The following is a 14665-nucleotide window of genomic DNA, read 5'->3' as shown; positions in this document are numbered from 1 at the left end:
TTTGTAGTCTTAAGGTCTGTGGTATGAGCTTGTACATTGAATTGGCAATGAGCTTGGTGCTTATCACAGAGAAATATTGTGCCCACCTCCGTTGAAAGATCGACCCTAACGTTTGGCAAATCTTGCGATGACTACGTAAAAATGTCACGCTTCGCCACTGACCTATATGAAACTTGTAATTTTTGTGCCATTTTGTTATAATATTTATGGATAATGTCGATGGCCTACTTTTTTAAAAAAAGTAATTGTCTAAATATGCAACTTCTTTTGCACTGTAGTTACCTCGAAATGCACATTTATTAAGGTCAGTGAACCAACCAGGCTCTTCAAGGGATACTTGGAATTTTATATCAGATCAGTAAATTTTATATTGGTACTTTATCAGTATCGGCCAAAATTTCATATCGATCCATCCCTATTATATTAATTAATCCTAAGCCATTCTATGACTGGCAGGATGACATCAGTTGCAGAAATACTCTCATGTTGGAGAAACAAGATGAAGTTTTTTATCCTTCTGCTTAGTGGTGGCAAAAAATGACCAAAGACCTTGCGGTGTGGGTGGAGAACTAAATGCAACCTTGTATGTTTGGTTTTGTATTGCAGTCATTGAGGAACGTTTGTTCCATAACGTAAAGAGTATCAAAATTCCTCTCTATGAAAATAATATATAATATTAGTGATTCTGTAATCAACGAAACCATTCAAAAATTAAGGTCTCTTATTTGTTGAGTGACAAACAACTGTTTTTGACTCAAAAAATTTTAATAATGTACATAGTATCCTACAGAATGTTCCACATAACAAGTATAATGTCTATAGTGGTGCAGGATTTGAGGAATTTTGAGTGATTAGTTATTTTTAGTCAACTTTATGCACAGACAGGCTAATCGGGACTGGACCTACAGTTTGATAGTGGTTCAAGAGTCTTCCTTTATACTTTACATGTATACTTGAGTAGTGTTCGAGCCGAGACAAAAACAATTGGGACATGGATTAAAAGGAATAATGTCCCAACTAAATCTGGTAGCATTGCTGGTTATAAAACTAAAGTTACCAAATATTGCAGACTGCAGACTTTTGGAGCCTGCCTCTCTCCAGAAACAACCCATTGATTTGTGCAAGGACAAAAATCGAAATTCTTGCAATATTTGAAAAATCATCAGCATTATTTTCGTAGGTTTTTATAGGTTCAAATTTAAAAATTTTAATAGCTTGAGGGGTACGGGCCTGGTGAACAAGACCTATTTATCATCAGTGGTCACAATTTGATGCACAATCTCGTCCCAATTATTCACCACCATGAGAGAGGTACAAGCTTTGAGCCAATGTACCACACTATTCTAATTTTTAACCTTGCCTATTGTTGCCAGGTGTCAAACCACAGTTGAGGAGAGCAGCATCTATGGTCCGCTTAAGAATCGCTTCTGAAAATGCTGGTGGTAGATGTCCACATCATTGATTTCTGTACATGCATAAATAGGCTAACTAGGACTGGGCGTACAGTTGAAAGTGGTATCTGAACTACTCTGCAAATTAAGCTCTTTGCTGTAAAGAGAGGGGGGGGGGAGATGCCCACTAAGTGGCATATCTGTGATTTCATTTCAGGAGGTAGGTGTTTTGGTTATGCAAAGTTGTATATGTTATCAGTCAGTAGCTAAACTAAACTATTGATTTCATTTTCTAAGTACCTTAGAACATTGGTTCTAACCTAGGTCATTAAATCTTATGACCCAGAAATAATAATAATGTTTAAATTAAAACAATTAAATTACAATTAATTATTAATTAAAATATGTAAATTTATTAATTTTGCATTTTTTTACATAAATACTTAAAAATATGGTATAAGAATAACAGCATATATTTATTATCTAGTTTGCGTGTACCTAAAATCGTCAAATTTGTATAACAACAAGGAAATTAATGAAAAATAGATAAAAGAATTGGATATTTATTGAATAATAATAAAAAGAATGCTCCTGATTAATATTTAATGCATAAAAAATTGGACGGAAGAGCAGAACGAATGGGACTTACAATAAACGGACAAAAAACTAAGTATATGATTATGTCAACATCAAAAGCTAGAACACAACTACAAAACTTAAAAATAGGACAAAAAATATTTGAAAGTGTGAGGAGATTTAAATACCTTGACAACATGGTGGATAGTGAAGCCCAAATTAGTACAACCATCAAAGATAGGATGTACTTAGATGCTTAGAAGTAAATTAATCAGTAGAGCTGCAAAGAACCACATATATAAAACTCTAATGAGACCTGTCATTACATATGGAGCAGAGACGTGGACGCTACCAGAAATAGAAAAAAATAATTTGAGAAGAATTGAAAGAAAGGTGTTAAGGAAAATATATGGACCAATAATGGAGAATGGACGATGGATAATACGATATAATGAAGAGTTAGAGAGAATAACAAAGGGAACAGATATAGTGAAGTTTATAAAATCTAGAAGATTGCAATGGCTAGGTCATGTACAAAGAATGGAAGTAACGGCAATGCCTAAAACAATAATGCATGCAAAAATATACTCATCAAGGAAAAGAGGAAGACCAAGATTAAGATGGCTGGAAGATGTGGAAGAAGATCTGATTGATTGATTGATTTTCGTGTTTTAAGTCCACTTTATGCACTGTAAGGCTAATCGGGACTGTACATACAGTTTAAAGTGGAATCCAAACCACTATGTGCCTCCACTGGGTATCGAACCTGGGACCCCTTGATTACAAGGCAATGACGCTACTACTGCGCCACGGAAGAAGAAGACTTGAGAATTATGAAGATTAGAGGATGGAACAAGAAGATGAGATAGAAGGCTGTGGAAGCTGATTCTTGAGGAGGCCAAGGGTCACCCACGCTGTAGCACCGAGTGGTAGGTAGGTATATGTTCATAAGTAGTAGTGTGCATGAATCTTCTGTGGTACTGTTCTTTAAAGCAGTATGATCTCAATATAATAACTTGGTCTTCCAAGTTCACAGGAAATAAATAACAATCGATTAGTACAACAAATGTTAAAAGTACATTTTCATTATTTTATTTTAGTACTTGGTAAGTCTTTCGTGGGGAGTGTGGACCCCCTCCCTAAATACGTCCTTGCATCCAACCTACCTACCTTCAAGCTTCTTGTGAGCACTTCAATACATGTAAAATATCAGCCCTATGCCATAAAAACTTCAGTGGAAAGTAGCCTGCTGTTCTCTCGGCTCGTGGTCAGTTGTAGAATGGTGTCCTTTCTTAATCCATGATGGCGCAGTGGTAGCGTCACTGCCATGTAATCAAGGGGTCCCGGGTTTGATACCCAGTGGAGGCACATAGTGGTTCGGATCCAAATTTAAAAAGTAGGTCTATGTAGTCCCCATTAGCCTTACTGCGCATAAAGTGGACTTATAACACCAAATCAATCAATCGTTTCTTAATCCACAAGGCTGCATACTTTTCGACATGTAAATCTTTCATGACTGGACCATGAATTGACATGAAAGATTTTTCAATTGTTTTTGTTACATAGTTAACAAATGGCATACTGTATGCTTTCAATTTCATTGATGGGGATAAAAATATCACTGGCAGGGATGACAATAATTTTCTTTTGTAAGGAATACTTTTTTTTTGAGAGAGAAAATGCCTGGCATCCCTCCTGTCAATTCACACACACTGATTTGAACCACTGTTCCTCCACGTAAATCATACCCCCAACCCCTTCATTACAATGTGACAACATTGCAACTATGTTATTTGGGAAACCCTTGACATGGTTAAATTTTCAATGATGTGTCACCCCATGTGAAATTTTGTGAACAACCCACAAGTGATAGATTCACGAATACGGCTCAGAAGTTGATGACCTTAAAATTATTAAAAATGACCTAAGAATTTTAAAAAAATGACCTACAAATAATTTCTACCCTTAAAATGAAAGCTTAATTTTTTTATAAATTACAAGAGACAAGTTGAAGAATTTGATGAAATCTGCTATCGACTAATGAAGTAAAGCGAAAAAAGCACTAAGGTGCTAATGTAGTTTTCTACTGTATAAAGTTCAAGGTTACATAAAATACTCTGCAAGGTTTTTCTGTGCAAGTCAACCACTACCTTCTTTCAGAGTGGGCCATGCACGTTACAGTAGTCTGTCATCATCTGAAAATACAGTATTGTTTCGTGTGCATCAGATTATATATATTTTTTCTTATATTGTGACTAATTTACTTTAAAATCAGATTAAAGCGATAATAGTGGTCGACAAGAGAGTAGGCTTTACCCAATGTATTTTAAGTTTGCTGGAAGAAAAGTAAACTTAATTCCGCAAAATCCATTGCCAAAGATTTCAATTAAAAATAAGATTCTGCTTTTGCATTGACCATATTTAAGATTAATGGCACACTTGCTAAAAATACCCACGTTAGAGAATTTAAATATGTTAATTATGCTAGCAAATGCATTTAAAATTCATGAAATAACTGGGAAGGAGAAAAAAGGAACTTCATAAATGATAAAAAAAAATGCAAAAACACCAGCAAAAATACTAAAAAATGACCTAAAAACAGAAAAGGCTGGAAAATGCAAAATAAAAACTTTTTCTTTTTGTTCTAACTGAAATGACATGGATTATTTCTGTTATGGAGGTTTCATGGTTTACTTTGTTGGGCCTCTAATGTACAAGAGCACAATTCACAGTTGAATAACCAGCACAGCTTCTCATTCACCTGTCTACCAAGTATGTAACATCACACACGATAGCTTAGGAGACCTGCTTTGAGTCTTCAATGGCATTAACCAACATGTCATGAAACCATACAGGGTGAGGCAAAAGTCAGGTTACATAGTTAAACAAATACATGCATACAAACATACACATGATTGATATGAAATGGTTGCACTTACACTACATGATCAATATGTGCACCATCCTGCTTGAAGGCATGCTTCAATTCGATGCTCCTAGTTGTGTGGGACGTCTGCTGATGTGATAAGATGATTTGAGAGATAGCGCTGTGATCATTTCTTAATTTCCTTAGCGTACGTGTCCCCACAATTAAAAATCCAGGGTTTTAGGTCTGGCATTCATGGTGGCCATTCATCTATATAATCTGACTTTTGCCTCACCCTGTATTTTGTTGATGGTAGATTATTTCATGAGTAAATTTATAAATATCCTTACTTCTTCGAGAGCTATCCAAACTGCAGAATCGGGATACTCATCAAATGGATCCAGATTCATCCTGAGTGTTCCAGATAACAAGATAGGATCCTGAGGGATAATTGAAATCTTGCTCCATAAGGCATGCAGCCCCAGAGATTTGGTATCCACTAAGTCAATGTTGATGCGCCATCGACTTCAGCCAATCGGTACAAGACTACTACCAGAGAGGATTTTTCAGCGCCAGTTCTGCCACAATTACAACCTGAAATCAAAATCATACATAGTTATTTTTTAATAAAATACTCAAGCCTTTTTGCACTTGCATCCACATTAGGTTTACTACATTCTAAATTTACACTAGAAATCTAACAATTTATCAAATTACTGTTGAATAAATACTATTATGAATTTCTGGCAGAATCAATAAATATATCAATAGATTCCAGTTAGTGCTTAAACCTAGAAACAATATTTTATCCTCCTTATAAAAATTGTGTGTGTATGGGTGTTAGATTCTTATTATGTATTATGCTGTACTTTGTTCTAACAAATTTCTTACTGGCTCAGATTCTACTTTAAATTAGATCCAGTCCTGATTAACTCATTTGTGCATAATGTTGACTTAAAATTAACTTTGTTTAATATGCTTATAAGCAGCCCAAGCTCAAATTAACTTGGAAACATTTGTCGAGACCAATGATCAGTTTTGTAAGACTAAGTTGTAATTTCTCATACAAACTGCATGTGTAAAAGGGAACAGCAAACACGTGTCAGACAAAATAAAAGTTACATAATTAAGGCATTGTTCATGCCTTATGACAAGACTATTTAAATTCCATAATAAATACTGTATAACTGTGATCATATTTAATGGGAGGGGTCTAATGTGTCCAAGACCTCTCACTGGTTTAGTAAAATTTTGCATTCATTATAATTATAAATGAAATAAAATGTAGAATTGTGACTGTGCTTGAATGCACTTTGAAAAATAGAATTTGATTTTCACACTAGGGCATAGATTCTTCAATTTCAGCATTTTTCATAATCTAAGTATATTTATTTCATTACTGCTTTATGTTGTGTGTGCTGCTAGCATTTCTTGTTTTATAAATACTAATAGTTTTAGTAAATTATAATTATTATTTCTATGTAATATAACCTTAATACCTCAATCCATAAATATTTTAAAAATATATACTATGAGTTGTATAAAATCGTAAAAATAGTATATTTATTAATTATTCTATACAATTAACATACATGTCAGTAATACTTATATTGAAAGCATTTAGCAAAAATATTTTACTGGTTAACTTAAATCCTGTAAAAAATAGTACTAATAAAAACAATAATTATTATTATATATTTATACCCTAAGCTAGTGAAAATGAATCCCTCTTATTCTTGATCTACATATATGGCCATGAACATAACTTACACTTCCTTTGATTTATTCTTCTTAATGGTGTTAGGCCCGCTTTAGACGAAAGCATCTTCCTTAGCATTTACACCATGACCAAAATGCTACCGTGTAAACTGAAAAATCTTATGGCATTTCAGATGCCATGACATATTTCATGGTATTTCTCAAGGATAGATCCTATTTCTGTAGCATTTTTTGTAGCATAACCAATCAAAAGCGACATCGAGGTCATGAGTGCAGATTTAATGGGGGCCTCGTAAGATGTAAACAATGCATCACTTCACATTTTTAAAGCCGATAACTATTCAACCGAGAGGAATAATGTTTTGTATAAAACGTTATTAGGTACAAAACAATGGCGCTGCTTGACAACATTTACTGTATATGAGTGAAAGAATATTTTAGTTTTTTCAAATATAAACACCGTGCACTCAGCATGGATGGTGTAACTCGACGTGCCTTTCATGCTGTATATGTTATACATAGAGGAACATATTTTTGGTAAATAAAAAAATAAAATTTCGGTACAAAAACAGAGTCAATATCAGGTTCAAAAGCAGTAAATAAAATGAAATTTCGCTGTTACAGCGGTGAAAAAGCAGCATATAAAATGATATTTTGGTTTTAAAAATGTGAATATAATCCCAAATTTGATTTAAAAACAGCACTATTACACAAAATAAACATATCCTTTCTAATAGCACATTAAATCATTACCAGAATATTAAGATTATTCCTGTATAAAGGGGTCCATTTTTGCTTCTCAAATGTTTGCAGCAGAATTAATCAATTCTGTTGCATAACTCACAGGATACTTCAGACTTCAGAAAGTGTCACGCCGGTATATAAATGGTAAATTTCGTGTTTAAGAGTAGCATTTTGCAGTTCATTTCACATCTTTTCATGACAAAACAGGGTAGGGAAATGCACCTCACTCCTTTCAGAAACATGAAAAATTAGCATTACAATGCGTTATTACATCCAGTTTACACTGAAACACCACACAATAAAAAATGCATATTTCAGCTAAAGCGTACTTATGTGTACTAAGTACACTTAGTTTTTCTCTTTTGCAGGAGCAGTAGATTGCAGGGGGAAGCAGGCACGTGTACCAAAGAAGCATTTGCACCCCTGCCCTTCTTTGATATCCTCACTGTTTCTGGCACATATTTGTTTTTTACACAATATTCTAGTAGTTCTAAATAGTCCTATTCTGATGTACAGTAACCATGATTCTCATGCATATGGTTGTGACCAGTTAAACATCTGACTTGGAATTCTTATGATTACGCACCCTGTGTAGATTGTTTCAAATTAGGGCTGGACCAATACCGAAGCTGATGTATCAGTATTAGATGTGGCAGGGACGATTCCTCCATGTAGGAAGTGAGGAACTTCCTACAGTTCATTAATACTTGCTTCCATTTCTTTACTTTTTAGGAGTTTAATAATAATGCACGTTATAAAATTAAGAGCTCAATGTACGTACAATTGACTAGGTTAGCTACTGTCAAGAGTTGACTGGTGGCGCTCCTTCCAGCCACAGCAAAAACACGATGGACACACACGCTTTGCTGCCCGCCTGAGGAACCTCGCTGGTACCACTACAAACAGATGGGTGAGGAGTGGAGAAGGGTATGGGGGAAGGTTGCAGTTTTAAAGCATCCAGCAAGGAATCACCGAGGGGTTCCTACATCAGTGGTGCCAACCCCATCAAAATGGTACTAAACATAGCACCGTTTGATCTTAGTTGGCCCCTAGCATCCTGCTTTTGGCATAATGGTCAAATCTAGTACAATCTTTGCAAACGCGAGTCCCTGGGAGAGGGAAATCAAATTCAAGGAAATAGGTTTTCAGGAAACTGAAATAAAATTACATTCAAATCTTATTTATACTTCACTAGCGGATTTGTTTCAAATAAAAGGGAGTATGCACATACAGCGACATGCTCTTTTTTACAACCATGCGACGATCCATCATCCTCTATCTTTTCTTTATCCTGTCGATTTTGTTCCTGAGGAGATTTTACGGCAGTAAATCGATAGAAGGTTGGCGGCAAACAAACCATTTTCTCAAACCGTTTCAAGTTATATGCTCAACCTATCTTGTTTGTTGAGCCTTTCTACACAATTTTGTGTAGTGAATAATAAGTAACGCAAGTTCAATACTCGGAAAATATATGCATAATTGAACTTAAAACTGTAGTTATCAGAAAAAAGTAATTAATAATAAATCCTAGCACAATTTAAAAGCATTTGTCATAATTTCAGAGTTTAAGCAGCACTTTTTATTATCCTCAATCCACACAACAGGGAGAGGGGACAAAATCAAAATTCTTGCAAAATCTGAAATATCGTCATGTATTTTCGTTGTTTACTTATAGGTTCACATTAAAAAAATTCATAGTTCAAGGGGGCCCCTACCTTGAGTGAGGGCCTTCAGGTAACATTCTAAATGCAATGGATAGTACGAGTGATTTGTGCGACTGTAATTGAACACATTTTTCAAACCTTCCTCAGTTTACCATAAGTTCTTTCTACACTTCAAAAAAGCCACGAGTCGCCACTGAGATGTGGTATTAGGATCAGTTTAACTTATAAATTCGCAGAGTCTGGGTACCTTGTGCAGGATCCACAAAAAGTACATGCAACACTTTTGCAGAGCCTAATTATCCTGAATATTATGCAAAATTCTAAAATTTCATGAATTCAAGCATCATTATTGGTATTGGTGAGAACTGGTAAAAATATCAACACTGGCATTGGTATTGGTTCAAATTAATACTGGCACAGCCCTATTTAAAATAGCTAAAATATTTTGCAAAGATCAAATATATGTCAGAAAAAATAAAATACACAGTCTTTTCCCTGGACATATCCAATTTTAAGATAATAAGGAGGATGTGCAGGCAGATTTTCTTTTCAGAGAAAAAATAGCACAGGTTTTCAAATTTAGAATGTTTTGAATATGGTATCATGTTCAAATGTTTTGTTGTTGTGGCTTTAAAGTTGCATTACAAAATGGAAGTGCTGAAATGAAAATGTAAATTTACAGGCAAATGCAAGGACCTCTTTTTACAAGAACTTTAATTAAACCGTCAAAAGATAATGTAAAGATAACCTATTTCAAAGTTGCAACAAAAATGTTGAGGTAGAAATGTAATATATGCATTAATTCATTTAATTTTTTGCCGAAATTTTTTTTAAAAAAAGATGTCCTCTCTTTCACTTCACAAAATATGGTTACCCTGATTTTCAGTCAATATGAGAAAACTGGTGTACAAGTATCGGGATTGCCAGATTGGAAGAGAAAATTAAAAAGTAAAAAGGTAAAGTGTTCCCCTGTGCTTAGCACCACGCCATGAAAGCGTATAGGGGGTGTGGGGGTAACGCCCCACACTTTCTTGATCCGGTCGTGAGTGGGGGTGATGTGATCAACATCACGCCCCTGACCGACTTTACCCCCCAGGGTTTCCCCCAGGTACCCATGTTATTCGATGCTGGGTGGGCGCCGGGGAATTTCCATCGTTAGAAAGTTCCCGGATTTGAACTGGCCGGGGATTGAACCCGGGACCTTTAGCATGGTAGTCAGACGAGTTACCGACTGAGCCACTGCGGTACCTAATAAATCAAACCTTTTGCAATGAAATTTCACAGATTTTCAATTGTCATACCTTGTAATTTCAATTTCTTGTTAGTAAAGTATTAAAACCTTATGTTACTTATTTTCTGAGCATTTGTTTAACCCAAATTTAAAAAAGAAAAGACTTCATTATTTTAAGTATGGGATGTAGTTTAACCTTACTTTGCAACGTAAGAATATGGTGACATACGTTACCTCATATAGACCAAAACGAGATGAATCTAAAAGTTGAGATTTTTACTGTGAGTTAGGTTCATGAAGGGCTTCCTATGTGCTAAATTTCAGAATTTTTAAAGGGGACCCATCTGAGATATTTAACCCCGAAAACTGTCAAAATACAATGAACGGCCATGTTTGAGCCCATGCTGTAAAAAGGGGTGCATTTCTAGGCACTGATATTTTATTTACAGACACCCTGCAGGTAGGTCTACACATGAAACAAAAAATCAAGCCTTAGACTAAACCCCTTCATTAAAAAAGTGGGCTTAAAAATGCAATTTTTTAACTATTGTTACCCCATTTTCCACCATAATTTTTCGTACTTACGATGCAATTTCAAGCAAAACATACCTGAATATCATAGGAAGTATACTTCATTAGCTACAAAATGAATTTTGTTTTGGGTCTCTAGCTTTAATTGTTTTTGAGATATTAAGGTTACTGTATACTGCTACATGAGCAAAAAAAAGTCATGCGCCATGTTGGAAAAATGGCTGCCCCAGGAGAACTAAAGACAATATATTTTTTTTTGATTTTTTCGAAAAAAATGTACGTTTGAAAGACAAAATTTGAGGACTAAAAGTGGTAAACGTTGTTAAGTACCAAAAGCGAAAGTGTTGGGAAATCGCATCGTTCCGCACATCAGCCCGTAAGAACGTGCACACTAGTGACCTCTTTACACGTCCCTAGAACTACTTAAGAGGACTACCAGCCACATTTCACGTTTACCACATTATAAAGCATGGCACATTTCACAATTTAACATGGAAAACGGTATTTGAATTATTGTCGCACTTACAGCGTTTACCAATTTTAGTCTTCATTTCATAATGGAACAGCAATAGGTTTCCATGGATTGTAGGTTCCTATGGATATGTATTGTAGCTAATGTGTGTGAAATTTGCTACATTTGTTGACTTCAATGTAAAAACCATAAGCTGAGTGGTTGATGTTCAAGTCTTCACATTAATCTATTTTATAATTTTTTGACTACAAATAATATGAAAATTTATAATATTTATCACTTTTAATAATAATAATAATTAGAGCCCGGATGTTCAGGCACTGAAAAGTATTAAAAATGGCAGGCAAAAAGGCAACGAAAAAATTGAAAAAAAAAGGCAGTGTATGTCGAAAAAATCCAGTCATGTTTCAGAAAGAGGCAGTGAAAATTGAAGAAGAGGCATTAAAAATTGAAGAGAAGGACTTACATTCTTCCTAAATCTTTAAAAATGAATTTACAAATAATAATTTGAATAACAAGGGTTATTGAAAAACGAAATTAAATAGAAGAGAAATATGATTTTAAAAAAGGCCTTGTCGGAATGACAAGAGAGGCAAAAATAGGCAAAAATGTTTGAAAAAGGCAGCATGTGAAATAGGCAAAAAAAGGAAACATAATGCCTTGTCGGAATGACAAAAGAGGCAAAAATGTTTGAAAAAGGCAAAAAAAAGGCAACATAAAGTATTGTTCAGAATGTTAAGAACCTTCGGATCGGTGTACTTTTGTGTTCAATTTTTGTCAACGAATAGGCATTTTGCCTAAAATCCGGGCTCTAATAATAATAATGCATTGGTACATGTTCTATAAAAATTAATGTATGGTATGTAACAACCTTAATATGTAAATGTATGATATTAAAATTTGAGCAGCTTTCAGATCAAATCGACATGCAACAAGCCATACATGTTGTTTGTCCCTTGCATGTTGCTTGGAATTGTTTCTCAATAAAGTGCATCATGCCACCCCAGTCTGTTGTTCGTGTATGTGTGGTGAAAGGTTGCTTATAGACTAAAGGGGACCACGTTGCTTGTTACTTCGGTGTGAACCCTCACTATCATTTGTCACCTGTCACTTGTTGTCACTGAGATCCCCCTTACAGGTATTTGAACAATAAAAAGTATTTAAATCATGCCTCTTAATACAACATAATGATTGATGAGGGATAATATGTGTGAACTATGTATTCCAGCTATGTCAGTTTTACAAGTCATAACAGAAAAGGAACAAGCCTCAAGAGCAATAACTAGCTGTATTCCTTGATTGTAGTCAGTAATATGTGGTCACCTTGGAACTTGGCTAGCAACCGATTGTGGGTAATCTTTAATGCATCGTCCATTCTCCCCCTATGTTCTGCACGTACATACACACAATTGCATAGATTGTATTGTTGTTTCAATAAAATTTGTGGTGTAAATATTGCAATTTGTTGCAACCTTTCCATGTTTGCAGTAGCCTGTGGATTGAAGGTGAATGAGTGGGGAAGTAGAAATAGAAATTTCAGTTCTCCTTTGATGGCAGGCAGTCTCTACCTGAAACCCTTCATGTTGAAAAGGATGCTGAGTAGCTCCTTCCAGTCTGCCAGATTATTGCATCAGAGAGTGGGAAGCACATGAAAAAGAATGTCACTTATGAAATATGCCTTCGACAAGACAATAAATACTACTATTAGAGATGTGAGAGCAACTGATCTATCACTGGTAGATTCGGTGTACCTCAGTGAACATCACTAATTGTTTACTGCAATCTTCAGTCATTTGTCTTTTGTGAAGAGCTCAGTGAAGTAGCTGTGTTTTATACTCTCAAAGTGATGCTTTTAAAGTAAATTAATTGTTATTAAAATATTGATGGTTTAGTTTATTATGAATATTATCTATATATAAGTATTTTTTCGATATTAGGACCTTGTATTTGTATTCTATTCAAAAATGTTAACTCAAATATATATTTTTCAACTTGCTTACCTGATATTAAAACTGATACAGGTATTTTCATATTGTTCAGGGTCCAAAAATTATAAATTGATAAATATGAAGAATTCATCACATCAAGCACTCAGCTTATAGTTATGGTTTATACATGGGTGTCAACAAATTTAGCAAATTTCTCGCATATTACAATACAAAAAGATTAATTTCCATAGGAATCCGTTGCCGTCACATAATGAAATTTTGCATACAATAGTAAATTGATGTCTTCAAAACATATTTTCTTTTCTAAAAAATTAATAAGGGTGTTTTTTGAGATTATAAAAAAAAACTACTTTTCCGGTTTTTGAAAAATTACAAAATTCAAACATAACAGTCATGTTGCATTTCAAATAAAGCTCATTAAAAGCCGAAGAAGATGACATGTAAGAGTGGGGGTAGATCATCAATATTAAGGCAACATAACTGCAGCAAATTTAGAGATTTTCAGCTGAAATTTATATTACTATACTGCAGGAGGCCTTAGAAAGAGCATTTCGCGGGCTAACAGCAGACGTCGTTCGCACACTGTTGCCGATACTCTCGTGTCGTCTGTCCTCAGCCGAACAAACAGGCCGAGGTAGCAAGAGTCTGAGGTCACTCACCCTTCCAGAAGGGTGCAGCAAGCTAGCTGTGGCAACCGGGCTGGCTCATTTGCGGACCTGATTGGTTCTCACAGACACACCCCCATATTGTCGTCTGCTGCAAGCCCACGAAGCGATCTTTTTAAGGCCTCATGGAGTATACTAGATACAGCCAGTGAATGATGTGGTTTTGCATTTGAGTGAAATTGCTCCAAGCATTTCAAGATGGTGGATTTTACACATCATAACATAATTAACTATGGGTAACGGTTCCGATTGTTTTATGACTCAAATTCTCCTAGCAGGAAGACTAATTATCGTAGAATTTTGGCAATCATTATCACACGAAATTTGAACCTTCCTTAAAATAATGGGCACTGTGTGGATTTCGAAAAAAAGTTATTATGTTGAAAAAAACAACTTAATGATTACCTTACGCAAGCATGCCTGCTTCTCACGGACAATGTATTTTTGATTGACAAGCGACTGTAAGTATCATAGACTAGTGGGAATGAATTAGGGGCGGCGCGAAGGGGTGCTTGCACACCCCCTATTCAAAACCTATGTTGAAAACATTAACTCCTACAGTGTCATATGTCATAGTCACATTGAGCGCCCAAATGTTAGGTATTGCAGTGAGAAAGAGAAGACAAGACACACATGTTTTTCTGTACTGTCGGCAGTCTCCATAAAGATCAGAGGCCATTGTCTTTTACTTCGTCAGCATTGTTTTATCTTTTGTTTTAAGTGGCCTGTTTGTGTTTTTCGATATTTGCCTACACCTCAGTGAGTTCTTTTTTTGGCATTGTTGTTAAACGGTTTCATTGTTTGCCTACTTGTTGTTCCTCTTTCCTTCAAGTCTAACTGGAAATTTCAGGTGCTTT

At 35.2% G+C, this 14665-nt stretch overlaps 1 long non-coding RNA gene across 1 annotated transcript in view; it reads right to left on the bottom strand.

Annotated features, from left to right (window-relative positions):
• Window positions 1-5189: 5189 nt before the first annotated feature.
• The window catches only part of LOC145994375 (uncharacterized), a 61890-nt gene continuing 52414 nt past the window's right edge, over window positions 5190-14665 (bottom strand). Inside the window, exon 3 of the long non-coding RNA XR_014442348.1 lies at window positions 5190-5427. This is a non-coding gene — a long non-coding RNA (uncharacterized LOC145994375). The remainder of the gene's footprint in view (window positions 5428-14665) is intronic.

This window comes from Lepisma saccharinum, chromosome 10, assembly GCF_977018435.1.
Source record: "Lepisma saccharinum chromosome 10, izLepSacc3.1, whole genome shotgun sequence".
NCBI classification, from domain to species: Eukaryota; Metazoa; Arthropoda; class Insecta; order Zygentoma; family Lepismatidae; genus Lepisma; species Lepisma saccharinum.
The sequence above is the reverse complement of the archived record's forward strand: the minus strand, read 5'-3'. Positions and strand labels throughout refer to the sequence as shown.